This window comes from Echinops telfairi, unplaced genomic scaffold, assembly GCF_000313985.2.
Source record: "Echinops telfairi isolate 266 unplaced genomic scaffold, ASM31398v2 ScPeMD7_18;HRSCAF=68, whole genome shotgun sequence".
NCBI lineage: Eukaryota > Metazoa > Chordata > Mammalia > Afrosoricida > Tenrecidae > Echinops > Echinops telfairi.
In genome coordinates this window covers 74793010-74807364 of record NW_022103915.1, presented here as the reverse complement: position 1 = coordinate 74807364, position 14355 = coordinate 74793010, and the positions used below count along the sequence as shown (strand labels likewise).

Here is a 14355-nt window from a genome sequence, read left to right as displayed (position 1 = left end):
CCTACACGTCTGATTACTAGGCCGCATATTAACCTGGGAGGTTTAATTGTCCGGTGGGATATGCAAATGAGCATCCGGGGCACCTTGGGTAAGGGCCCTAGGGTAGACCCAGGCCCAGAGTTGCCCGGAAGTCCGGCCCTGTAGCAGAGCATGCCGGGAGCCGCCGTCGCAGCGTGCGCGTGCGAGGCACGCTCTACGACACTAGAGAAGGCAGCGTCAAGGGAGACCCAGCTCTCTTACAGCACGTCATTTCACCACCTATACATCGGATAATGACTACTTTTAAAAACAGGAAAGTAATCCCCTGACCATTATCCCACGCCTCTGGAAAAGGTGAGGGTTCAACATCGCGCACTAAGCCCCAGTGAAGGACATTATGCTTAATGAAGTGGAGGGGCAGCCGAAGAGAGGCAGGCCCTGGATGAGGTGGATTGACCCTGCGGCTGCAGCAATGGCTCGAAACGTCAGACCAGGTGTGTGTACGCACGGGACTGGGCAGTGTTTGGTTCGCTTGTGTTGCGCACCGACAGGGTCTCTGTGTGTCAGAACCGCCTCCATAGCACACCTCACAACAGGAACAAGGGAACATCAGAGCTCCTCATTTCAAAGACGTCTTTTCGAATTTGAGTTGTCATCGGGATCCAAACGAGGTCTGGCATTAGATTTGGTTGTTGTGCTTCTCAGGTCTCTGTTATGTTGTAACAGGGTCCCCTCTCTTTCTTTCCATATCATGAATTGATTGGAGAACTGGGGCCTTTCCTGTTTTGAATGTCCCACCTCTCAGATTTATTTGGTTGTTTTCTTATTCATTGGTGCCCTTTAACTTGTCTCTGTGTTCCGTGTATCCAGAAGTTTTTTGCTCGGATCCTAGAGCCTTGACGAGATTTCAGTTCAACTTTTGAGATCGTAGGTTGTAGACTGGCTGCCGTTGCATCTGGAGTGTGACGGTAACCATAGATAAGGCCAGTAACTTGATCTCTCCATTGTAACCGTTCCCATAAGTTTTTCACTTAATGAGAGGAAGAGTGCACCTAAGAATGTTGCTGTGGAAAGGGATCTGGTGGTGTTTGCTTGTTTCAGCCTTTGGCTTATGAGCTACAAGGATGTCATCCATGTTTTTGTGGCCCACTGAAGAAAATCGAGAGTATATGATAAGGGAAAGAGATGAATAAGGAGCCTGGATGTTTGACTTGTTGGCTGGGTGCTTTACGCAGATTGGGTACAGATTGACTTAAAAGGTGCTTCTAGTTTATCCTTTTTCCACCCACCCCCCAAACAAGAGTCCTATTTTTATATTGCATCATTTAGATTATGTTACTAAGACATATAGAACAGCTGTCTTCCCTAGTGGTGTCTATAAAATCATGCATTTTACAACCAATGGCATCTTAGATGTGAATGTGCTACGTCATTTTTCAAAGAAGGAAGCAGAGGCTGAGGTAAGTACAGGGATGCTACTGAGTGGTACAGGCACCAGTGCTACCATGTTCTGGTGCCTACTTCAACCTTCTTTCTATAGCAGCTTGCATAGGGTTACTAGGTCAAACTATTTACCATAGTGTTTTACAAGGAAAAGAATAAGAACTTAGAACCTGCCATTTCACAACCACATTTCTGAATTCCGTTTGAGTGCATCAATGTGCTACAAGGATACGTAGAAAGTCTAACCTTTTATTTTAATCACAGAAAGGGAGCATTAAGCAATGTGACACAGTGGAATCGGGTAAAAACTAAAAGCTATTTCTCCTTCAGGAATTTTGCTCGAGCTATATAGAAGAAACTCTGCCTATATCCTTATATCCTCTTTGGCAGAGAATTTTCTGTCACTTGGAACCCGAGCATCAATGACCAGGTTTACCTGGTGTGAAATTAGGGCAGTCAGTTAGGGAACTGGCCTGGTGTGAAGTGGGGCACTCGGTGGGAGCAGTCCACATGCATGGGGCGCACATTGTAATCACCTGGAGGGTTTCAGAACACAGGAGGAAGGGGGGAAGGGGGAGGAGGAGAAAAAGGGAAAGAAAACTACGAAACAAGAATAAAAAACAACAGCAAAAATATATAAAGAAAAACAAGCAGAGGAAAGCAAGCTAATAGCAAGAAAAAAGGATTTCATAACTAAAATGACTACAAGGAAAAGGTACTTTTTTTTAAAGGGAAAAAATAATGGGGACATAAGTAAAAACCACAGTAAAAAACATTTTTAAAAATAAATTAGGGAGGGGGAGGCAAAGAAGAATAAAGCAAACCGGGAACGGGAAACAGAAAGGAGGTAGAGGACAAGGACAGAGAAATAGAAAACAAGGACAGAGAGCAAAGGGTAGAGAAAGAAAAGATAAAAAATAAAAAGTCTTTAAAATGAAAGGGAGAAAAGAAAAGCGGGGTGGGGAGGGAGAAAACTGAGGCAAGGGCAGGACTCGAGAGAACGCTGGTGTGGGTTGACCTTCTGTACCAGCCAAGGAGCTTTGGGGAGCCTAGGGGAGGCCAGGGGGAAAGGAGCTGGGTACCCAGCCGGAAGTAGACTTCCCGTTGAGCTAGGTGTTTGGGGACCTGATCTGGAAGTAGTTTGCCCTGGCTCAGAGTGTGGCCGAGGTCTGTGTGCCAGACTCTGGAAAGAATGCTTTTGGCCCCAGGCAGCTGGGGGCAGGGTGACTGGCTATGGAAGGTGCTCTTGCCTGCTCACTGATGGCCGGGGACTAGGCACTGCATATTCTGCTGCTCTGAGGAAGTGGAGTTTGCGCCTCCAGACTTGGGGGTGATGTACCTGATCCACGAAGGTTTGGTTCCAACTTCAGGCAAAGCAGGGGCTGTGCAGGGGCCAAGGGTGTCACCAGCCACCCTTGAGTGTGAGGGGTGGCCATTCTTTGGGTAACCAGGAGGGTGTGGAGAACAAGGGAGGGGTGCACCTTTCTTGTCACCAACCACCAGTGTGTGCTTGTGCTGTCAGGACAGCTGCCAATTCATCCCCTCCACTGGGGTCTTCTCTTGCTCAATTTCCGTTGCCCATCAGTATTCATTGTTTCTCTGTCCTTTCCTCTACAGCTCAGGGTTCCAGGATTCCTTATGTATCAGTGTCATTTGGGCTCTCATTGTTATAGAGGGTCTGCATAATCTGTCATCTTGCTAGAGTCCTGAAAAGAATACTTCTTAAGGTCATTTTACATCAATGTACAACCGTTTCTTGGAGGATGTTCCATCCATCGGTTGTTTAATTAAGTAAGGACCCCACAAGTAGGCATCTGTGAAAAGCTTTCTTGAATTTTGCTGAAGGCAACATAAACCTGGGTTTAATTCACGCCTTTTACTTTGGATCATATATTTTAAAAATCTCTTTTACAGTTTTCCTCTTGATCAGGGATTCCAATCACCATCCTCTGATTAATGTTCAGAATCAGTATCTTCTGCTCAAAGTTGGCTCTTCAGTGGCTGTTTGGACTAACAATTATCTAAGACTTCAGATGCCATATGGTTGGCCACTATGAAGTATTTTTGTCTAGTTACAAGAGAGTTCTCAACTTCGGGGAGAGTTGAGAATTGTGTTAGTCTTGTGTTGCCCACAGAAGAATAACTAATTTTATACAAGATTTTTCTGGCCCTTGGGGAACTTGAGGAGCCCCGGTATCAGTGTAGCGGTTTTCATGTTCGCCTGCTAATTGCAAGTCAGCCATCAGCTGCTTTGTGGAAAAAAGATGAAGCTTTTTACACTTGTCAAGAGTTGTCAAGAGTCTCAGAAACTTACAGTGTCCTATAGGGTCACTATGAGTCAGAATCAACTTGGTGGCAATGAGTTTGGTTTGGGACCACTGTGGCTTATTTTGTTCACCATGCTGAGACAGTTAACTTTGAGGAGAAGGTAACTTGTTTCTAAAAAATCTATTGACCATTTCAAATAGGCAAAATTAATCTTGAGGTATTTATAATTTATCAGGAATGTTAATAGTTTCCATATAGATATAGGTGCATGTTTGTGTATGTCAGCCTACACAAGGACACCAGGTGGTTTCTCTGGGAGGGGGTTTTAGTGGTAACTTTTATATAACATTGAATGATTCTGATTTAATGACAATAGCTATCAAGATTATAGATCTATTAAGTAAAGCAGATCTTACGAAGCAGTCTATCTTGTTAGGTTGTCACTTGAATAAGAGTCAGAATTGACTTGATGGGGATGAGTTTGGTTTTTGTTGGGGTTTAATTTGCCTGTTGGGGTACATGTAACCAGGCAACCTTTCTGTACATTTTCTCTCTGTCTCATGTAACCTTTCCCCCCCAGCATAATTATGAAGAAATGGGACAGATTGATTAGCTGATTTAAGCCAGTTTTTAACCAGATAAAATGAATAATGGTTCCACCTTTAGTGAATTCGATAGTTTTATACAGAGGGAAGGCAATCGGTATCAGTCATTAGAGACAGGCCCTCATTCTTTATAACATGAATAATTAGGTTGTAACACTCTAAGCTCTAGTCAAGTCAGATTTTAGACTTATTAAAAGTATTATTCATACATAAGGTGTTTCTTACCTAATTGTATATGCTTTATTTTTGATCCGGGTTAACTTATAATTGGGTATCTAAGAGTTTCATGATAAATCAGGGAGGTATTATATATAGTCTTATTTGAAGTATCTCTTTGAAGTAAATGGGTTTTGTTAATCACTATAGGAGTTACATTGAAATAATTAAGGGCATTGTTAATACTTGGTGAGATTGACAGCCCTGATTACTACTTGAGTTAATATAATAAATGAATTTCTTTATGTTAGGAATTAAAGAGCACTATGAAAAAGCAACAGTATGAGTACAAAGTATAAAGAGGACTTTAATGGGGAGAAACACAGCCTAAAAGAAATAAACAAGAGTTACTAACATAAATGATTGCTATAAGTTTTTGCAGTGAAAGGCTTAGTTGGGACAAAATACCTTTTTATCATCACAGGATAAATTTGATGAAAATGTTATTAATAAAATTATTGAATATTCTTTTAAAACATGTGTTTTATTTTACATAAATTTATGATTGGGGATAACAGTAGAGAATTAAAAGAATTTAAAAAGTCTAAGCAATTGTACATAAGACAATAAACACTTAAAGACAAAAAAGGTAGTATTTATTCTAATCTCAAACAGGTTATAAAAATATAAATATTCTTAAAAAGTAGCATTTTTATAAAAAGGGCTGGGTTTATAGGAGAAAAACAATATATTAAAACAAGGAATAATATACTTAGAATCCAGTGACAAAAAAGTTATTAGGACAATTAGAAAATACAATAAATTTCTTAGATATTTATAGTTAACTTTTTAAAACCATTTTTAAAGTTTCAATTTATAAAGCAAAAGTTATTTTAAAGGCAATGGAAATTAAACAAAGTACCACTAATCTTCAAATTTCCATCCAAGTCATGTATTTTAGCAAAAAGAACTTTCACAGCCAATGATGGTGCCATACATGAGTCAGATCACTAGAGCCTTGAAAACACCCACAGTTATGAGTCCAGTGATTAGAAAAATATAAAGAAGGTTGAAGTTCTCATTTGAACAACTGTTTACAAAGTGTGGGAGAAAGCTGAGGCTCTCACCCCTCTGAGGAGCTAGTCTTGGAAACCCACCGGGAGTTTTGCCCCGTCCTGCAGGCTCGCTCTGAGTAAGGACCGACTTGATGGCAGCGAGATTGGTTTTGTGTATTACAAAGGTTGTAGCTGATAAAGTACAAACTTATTTTCAGACTAGATCAGAGAATAAATTTCAAGTTTTAGTGTAGGTTGTACAAGCTGTTTCAGGTCAGGTCTCCAGGTCTTGGGCAACCAGCCTTTTTTTATCTTAATGATACGTGGATTTTAGTTTTAATTTTTCATGAGGCCCAACAGTTCATTCTTGAAGCTGAGGTTTGCTTTAGTTGTGATAAATAAATACAAGTGATTCTTTGTAATTTCTCACACATGGATTCTCCAACAAGACTCTCTTTTATCAAGGTTCAAAGAAACCCTTAAGCTGGTGCCCTCTTTTTTAATAAACATAATCCTTTGGCAAGAAGGGGTGGAGCAGTGAACCCTTAGAGCCTTTATTGCCACAGGTCTCTTAAACACTTTAACATCATTAACATTGACAGAAGGCTTGTAGTCAAGCCATTCCCAAGGATGGTGTGAATTTTATCAATTGTGTTTTTTATAATTCTATTAGTTCTTTACATCAGGTCAGAAGGCTGGTGTGATTGGAACAATGGAGATTTTTGAAAAATGGGGAACATTTCTAGAAAATAACAATGATTACTTATAAAAATGGTGTTATTTTTGATTTTCAGTAGGACAATTAAATTTATAAATAAGGGTCACTGTATTTTTTAATGTCTTTTTAAAATGAGGTATTCACTTGATGTGTTTTTAATATTAGTTAAGCATGTTCAAAGTAGAGAGACATGTAAACCCATAGGCAAAATGGGCTTATCATTGGGCTACTAACCTCAAGGTTAGAGGTTCAAATTCAGGACAAAGATGAGGCTGTTTGCTCCCATAAAGATTTACAGTCTCAGAAAACCTAAAAGGCAGTTCTACTCTGTTCTGTAGGGTCATTATAAGTCAGAATTGACTCAATGGCAGTGAGGGGTTTTTTTTTCTTTCATTTTTTTCTCCTGTAAGCTAGTGTTGAAATTCTGATAATCATCAGTATATGCCTAATATTTCACTTCTTTTTTTAGGACGGGAGTCACTGGCATTGACCATAGTTTTAAAATCACATAAAAATTAAGGAAAATTAAAAAGGCATAGTTTCTGTTTAGTTAAGACTAATTGAATATGGCCCAATGTTTTTGAAAATAGAGTTAGAAATAGATCGCTTTAAAGGGTATAATTCTTTTAAATGTTTTCTTTTCTCCCCATTTGGTAGTGGCGGGAGCTGTCACACAGATGTGGGGCTGAGGAGGCAGCCCGTTCTGGAGCACTGTCAGCTACAGCTTTCCCTTTTACCGCCAGTGTCTGTGGAGTGCTCCCCTTTAGGCTGGTGGCTTTCGATTTTGGTGACTGTATTTGACACAGGAGTGGAAGACTCTTCAGGAGGTTGGATGCTAAAGGGCAATTTTTTTTTTAATCTTTATTTTTTAATTTGGGATCCTGAAGAATGTCAGAAGCCTCTCTCTGGTTCTTAAACTTTTCAATATTATGCACAATTAAATCCATATTCAAAGTTATATATAAATGGCTACTTATTGTTCTGAGACTAGGGGTGAATTAATAGTAATTCGATCAACTCAGCTTTCTTGGGCAGCAGTTATTTCAGGAGGAAGGGTACTCTTCAGCACTGTAGTGGAGTTAGTGACAGCATATTCCCCTTTGGTACTAAATACTAGAAGTTGGATCTAAGTGTGACCCAGCTACAAAAATAATTAAATTAGGGTGAAGCAGGAATATGTGGTCTCGGGGTAAGCAGTTGGACTGTGAGAGAGACTGTATCATCTGATAGGAGGACAAGGATGACTGTGTCTAAAGATTTCCTACATGTAGCTAAGTGTTAGAATAATTGTAAGGCTGGTGCAGGCTGCGGCAGGGCTTTCTTCTGTTGCTCAGAGGTGGAATGGACTCATTGGCACCTAACAGCAGCAGGTGTTGATGATAGATGCTTATAGGAAGGACAACTTTGACATTATTCCACTAGCATGGAAGGGTTGAATTATTTAAATTCAAGCTTTTAGAATTTTTATAAATTAGCCTTTTAAACATTAGCCAGGCAGATAAAAACTACACCAAGTAAATTCTTTAATAAACTTTACAAACTTTGTCTATGGGCTGCTAACCATAAGGTTCCGTGCAGGGGGAAAAGATAAGACATTCTACTTCCATAAACCTTACAGGCTCGGGAACCCCCAGGGGCAGTTCTACCTTGTCCTATAGGGTCGCCCTGAATCAGAATTGACTTGATGGCAGTAACTTTGTAAGTAACAATAATTATAAATTTATCAGAAGACCAAATAATATTTTTCTCCCCCTGTGACATTAACATGAGTATAAAATCTTGAGTTATAAAAATATTTGTGACTACCCATTAAACCTTTACATTAAAAAATTTTTGCTTAGGTTACTTCAAAGGTTTTGGAAATCATTTTAAGTCTACATACCATAAAATATAGCTACTTTTGATATAGAGCTTATTAAACATTTTACTTTCTCTTAGTTTTAAAAGGTTTATATTTAGTTTGGAATGGGTTCTTAAAAAAGTATCCTTGGAGCTATGTGACTGTGTTAGACAGGGTTCTCTAGAGAAACAAAACCAGAACACTAATAATTTTATATATATTTATACAGATAGATGTATAACATAAGAAATAAACAGTTAATGAAATTATAAAGCAGTACAAATGGCTCAGTGCAACTCACTCCCGTGAGACAGTTATGAGACACTGACAGTCCTTCGAGTCTTGAGGGCCACCGGGTAGTCCTCTGTAGAGCAATTCAGGCTATCCGGGCACAGGCATCAAACAGCAAGCAAACAGCAGGTCACCAACAGTCAGCCAGATGACTGTTGACATTATTCCACTAGCATGGAAGGGTTGAATTATTTAAATTCAAGCTTTTAGAATTTTTATAAATTAGCCTTTTAAACATTAGCCAGGCAGATAAAAACTACACCAAGTAAATTCTTTAATAAACTTTACAAACTTTGTCTATGGGCTGCTAACCATAAGGTTTCGTGCAGGGGGAAAAGATAAGACATTCTACTTCCATAAACCCCAGCTCAAGAGATGTAAATCCCAATAGTGTGGGGAAGCAGGTCTTGAAGGAACCTCAAAGTACAGCGACACAGTCCATCGGTTAGGTGTCCCACAAGTAGCGTAGCTTGCAAACTGAGGCACAGAACAAGCAAGGCAGCCGCACACTGGTCCAATGATCAAAGAGCAAGAGACAAGAAAGGCGAGGCTTGCCGAGCCATGTATCTCTCCACCCTTCAATTAATCCCACATGTGTTTATGGCCAGGTTGGCACAATAAACTAACTACCTCAGTGGCCTTCGAAACTGGGGCAACCAGGAAAATGATTAATAATGTTCCCTAACATAAAATGACAATGATGTCTCTAAGGTGAACCAGAGACGTATATGAACCATGTGTGCATGAATGGATTTTGGACTTGCACTTCATTCTAGCCCCAGTCTAAGAACAATTAGTTCTTATGACATGGTCTTGCTTGATGCACAACCTCATGAAGAGAGCATTGAAGATAAGGGTGTGATAGCAAAGTGTGGTGAACAAACTAGATGGTGCCCAGCCATCAGAAAGAATAGGTCTGGGATCTTAAAGGCTTGTTTTCAAACAAGCAGCCATCTAAGTGAGGCATCAACTAAGTCCACATGGACGAAGCATACCAGTCTGTGCTATCCAAGGATTGTAAATGATATAATTCAAAGCCAAAGGAGGGAATGGTATCAGAGTTTAAATTATGTACACCTGGTTTGCAGATAGTTATGGATGGCAGTGGAAGCCTAAAATCCATTTGCAGGGTCCCACACATGGATTTAGCCTCGAGAATCCCTCTGATCATCATTGAGGAAATGTGAATAGCCCTGTTATCAGACAGAGAACATTGTGAAATCAATCACAGAAAATGTAGTTATTTCAAAATGCAATATCTTATTAATAGATCTCTGTTTAGACCCATTTTAAAGTGATTTCAGTTTTTTTTTTAACTTTTATTTTTTATTATTTTAAGATTAATTTATTCCCGAGCCATGAGTTTTTGCTTCTTCAGTTTCTTCTGGGAAATCTTTTTCTTCTGTGCAACCTCCTCTTCCGGTTTGGGAACGATCTGTTCCTTCTCTGTCAGGATCATTTCAATGTGGCGGGGGAGCTCATGTATGGGTTGATCCGACCATGAGCTCTGTAAGTCCGGCGGCGCATCTTGGGGGCTTTGTTCACCTGGATGTGCTCAATGACCAGAGAATCCACATCTAAACCCTTCAGTTCAGCATTACGTTCTGCATTTTTAAGCATGTGAAGCAAAAATTCAGCACTCTTTTTGGGCCACCGACCCTGGGTCCAACCCCACTATTTGGCCTGGGCACACCGACCAACACCACCCTTGTAGCGTCGGAAAGGCACACACTGCTTCTGCACAGTCACGTCTTTCAGGTATTTGGTGGCTTTCCGGATGTGCATGCCTTTGATGGCCTGGGCCGTTTCACAGGTGTTCTTGAAGTGGACCCGGAGGTTCGACCCTCTTGATTTGCAGGATTTTGTGGGGTTTTCTGGGTCGAGTGAGTAGCGAACCATTTTGGCAGGTCACCTCAGGCCGCTACAGTTAGAGAAAGTGATTTCAGTTTTTAAAAATACACGTAGATTAAGCCCCTGGGGAATCTCCTTGGATCATGGACCAAGGATGAGAATAGCCTTGGTAACATGCAGAGCATATGGGAGAGTTAATTGTTTCAGATACAGTTAAGTTAAAACTTAGCACCGTATAATTTGATCTCCCTTATTGAAATCTTTTCTAGTTTTTAATGTTTTCTGCTTTCTTTTCAATTGAGATTTTTGTGTTTTATTTGGTTATCCTTGTTAGTTTTTGTTATTTGTTTTTTAATGTTTTCTGTATATGAAATCCAGGATAGGAAGATCTAGAAATAATGACTGAATTAATGAATCTTGGGGGTATGACAGGGAAGGTTGGGGTGGGGGGCGGAATGGGGTGCTAATAATGCTGAGTGAAAAATTGAAGAAAATGTTCTAAAATTGGGTATAGTGATGATTGCACAACTCTTCTTTTGTGATTGAGTTATTGAATTGAATGATATGTAAATTATAATATGTCAATAAAACTGTTGGTGGGGCCTGGGGAGAAACTGGGGCTGAGGTGGCCTGATTGTGTTTTGCCCTTTCCATTTTGACTTGTGATTAGAAACAAGAACTAGTTATTTCAATTTATTTCCATACATTTCAATTGGCCTAAGTATTTTAACAAGAAAGTGATAACTGATTTTTTTCCTTTTTATTTTTTGTGTTTTCTTGGTAAACCAGTTAGTCTTTTTTATATTAGGATAAAATGACTATTAAAATATATTTAAAATACTTAAAGTTACCTAAAAATATTTCACTGAACTATTGAGTTGCATGATATGTGAATAATTTGCGATTAAAACTGTTTGGGGGAGCATTTTAGAAAAAAGAAAAAAGACCTATTATAAAATATAAGAACTTTTGTTAGAGTATGTTAACTTTTATTAATTCTGGAAAATTTTAGAAAGATTTAATTGATATAAGAGCTTCTTAATAAAATAATCAGAAAAGTTATTTGAAGGAAACTATAATTTAATTTAACAATAATATATTTTTATAATCTTATTTTCAGTATGTTTAATGAGACTTTGTAGGAAGCAAGTTAATAAATTATTCCTTATCTAGAGTATTTAAATTATATATTCATTTATATTAAAGTTTCTTTTTTTTTAATTAAAGTTTCTTAAAGTAGTTTTTTTTTCTTTCTTAAAGTAGTTTTTAGAAACCTGGGCTTATTAAACAGACTTAAAAACTGCCTTTTGAGAGCAAAAACAAATAAATGTTACTCATGACTGCTTGAGACAAGACACATAAACATTTAGACATAAAATAAGATAAGATAATGACATAAATTTACCAGAATATGTAGAACATTTGAGGAAACAAACAAGAAGCATAAACTGACACAAAAAGGAAAAATGAGTTTAGCTTTCTTTTCGCCAGTTTCTTACCCAGGCACAACTATCCCAGAAATGGCCTTCTCCCGACTACTTTGGATGAATACACGCCAAAACTCAGTTCAACCCAGAACTGAGGGCTATAGTATTCCACCATTAAAGGCATTGAAGGGATCCCAGCAGCCTCCCCCAAGTGCCCTTTGAAACTGACATTCTCCATTTTACCAAAGAAAACTTGAAAATATATCTAGAAAGGTAAAACTAATGCTTTTCCTTAAGAAGGAAAATAGAATAGCTTTGCTCTTTCAACAACAAGACTCCTGTCTGCTATTCAAAAATAAACAAGAAAGGAAGGAGGAAGGAAGGATAGAAGAAAGGAGAAGAAATAAACTGAACAGTATCTCAGATACACCATTGTACTAGGAGGGTGGAGATCGTTTCTCAGAAGAGCTCACCTCCAAACAGGGGCTCTGCGGTCAAGGGGGTAGAGAAAGCACAATTCATTTTCAAGTTAGTATCAGAACACCAATTCAGGATTCTTCTGGTCCATAGAAAAGGGAACCACTTCGAGAATACTGGACAAGTCCCCAAATTGTCATAAGGGGAAAATCACTGAGACCCTAAATAACTCAGAGGTTTTATTCAGCATTCGACAGACATGTGCATGAGCAATCACCAGCTTGCATAGGCAATGTCAACGGTTTTTGGAAAGATGACCCCAAGAATCACAGATATAATGCAAGAAACAGATTACAATATCATTAATTGGTTAGTTTTGATTGAAGGTTAAGGAAAGCGGGGAAAGTTTTCCTCAGGGTACAAATATGTAGATATGATTAAGTGGGTTATGAACAATCATAATCACAGGATGCTCATAATATGTACATTTTAGAACTGGTTATGAAATGTCTAAATTCATGTAAAACATTTCTTGGGCCAGTGGTGATAAGAATTAACATTAGGCTTCTTAGAAATTGTTTGCTCAAGTGAAACCTATGAATTGATTGCCCAACGTTTCTTCTGGGGGCTTTATTATTATATCATTATTATGAAAATAATATTTCTGATCACCATTTTACACCAATCTGTTTATTCCTTCCACATCCTGACTTGTCTGCAGAGAAACCTTCCCTTAGTAATGTATGGTTGTTTAACCAGATAAGAATCCCATGGCAGGCATCTGTGAAAAGTCTGGTATAATGTTGTTGGGTTTAATTCAGGCATTTTATTTTGGATCAGAAGTTTAAAAAAAATCTCCTTTACAATTAGTATTAGACTGTGTTAATTCATGTATAATCATTGTGTACTTAGCTCATTTTAAAGAAAGAGAGAATCCTAGAATATTAATTATCGAGCCTCAGTCTAACTTATGTAAGAGTTAGTGATTGTAGAAAGTTATGTGTTCTCTCGAGCTCCTGCAGTTGGGTAAAATGTTGGGGTATGATATTTCACATTTATCCAACCTCCAGTTTTTTCTGGGAAATTCAAAGTTTTTTATTACGTAGGTTAAAAGATGAGCTTGTAATAAAAGGTTGGATAACAAAAGTATCAAATTCAAAGAAATATTACTCTGGGTATGCTTTTATTTCTTCAAGAGAAAGATTAATTTTGTCCTAAAAAGGAGCATAAAATGTTTTGTAATTGATCCTTTGTTTTTTCCTCTCCCTTGTTCTTTATTTTCCCATATTTTTATATTTATATTTTTATATCTCTAGTGTCTGTAGAGTTTTCTGCTTTCATTTCTGATGTTGGTGATTTGTAAATTCCCTTCTATCATTCTTTTCAGGCTGGCTAGAATTTTAATATAGTTTTCAAAGAAAAAATAATTTATTTATTTATTTATTTATTGCCTGTTCATTTTCTATATCACTGGATTTTGATTTTATCTTTATAATTCCTTCTTTTACCAACCTTAGATTTAATTGCTGTTCTTTCTCTGATTCTTTAATGTGGAAGGTTAGTTTGTTGATTTTAGAAATGCCTTATTTAATATCAGCATTTAAAGCCATGGACTTGCCTTTAAGCACGACTCTAGTTACAGCTCACCGACTTTAGTATGCTGCTTTCATTTACATTCAGCTTTGAACATGTTTCCCATTCCCTTTTCCCTTCTTTCTTTGCCTCATGAATTATTTAGATTGTTTTTAAATATCCATATATTAGGGAATTTTCTAGATATCTTTATGTTTCTTTAAATAATAATTTCATTGGTACCAAACAACATACTCTATATAGTTTCAAATATTTAAAATTTATTGAAATATGTTTTACAACGGAGGTCATGGTATGATTTAGTGAAGGTTTTTCATGTGGACAGAAAAAAGGATGTGTATTCTGAAGTTGTTGTCTACAATGTTCTATAACATTAATAGATCAGCTTAATTGCTATTGTTCAACTCTTAATTATCCCTACTCTTTTATTGTACATCTTGCATTAATTATTGAAGAGGACTGTTGAAACCTCCAGCTATAATTGTGGACAAAATTAATCTTTCAGTTCTGACAACATTTACGTCTTCTGTTTTGAACTCAGTTATTAGATGCATACACATTTCGGACTTCTATGGCTTCTTGAGCAGATACTGAAATCCTTGTGGTTAAAAGCGAAACATTGTCTATATAGTGCTGGAAGGTGAGCCCCTCAGGTTGGAAAGGACTCAAAATACAGCTGATGAAGAACTGCCTCCTCAAAGTAGAGTTCACC

At 38.0% G+C, this 14355-nt stretch overlaps 1 pseudogene; it reads right to left on the bottom strand.

Annotated features, from left to right (window-relative positions):
• Positions 1-9700: 9700 nt before the first annotated feature.
• LOC105978245 lies at positions 9701-10268 on the bottom strand (annotated as a pseudogene).
• Positions 10269-14355: the final 4087 nt, after the last annotated feature.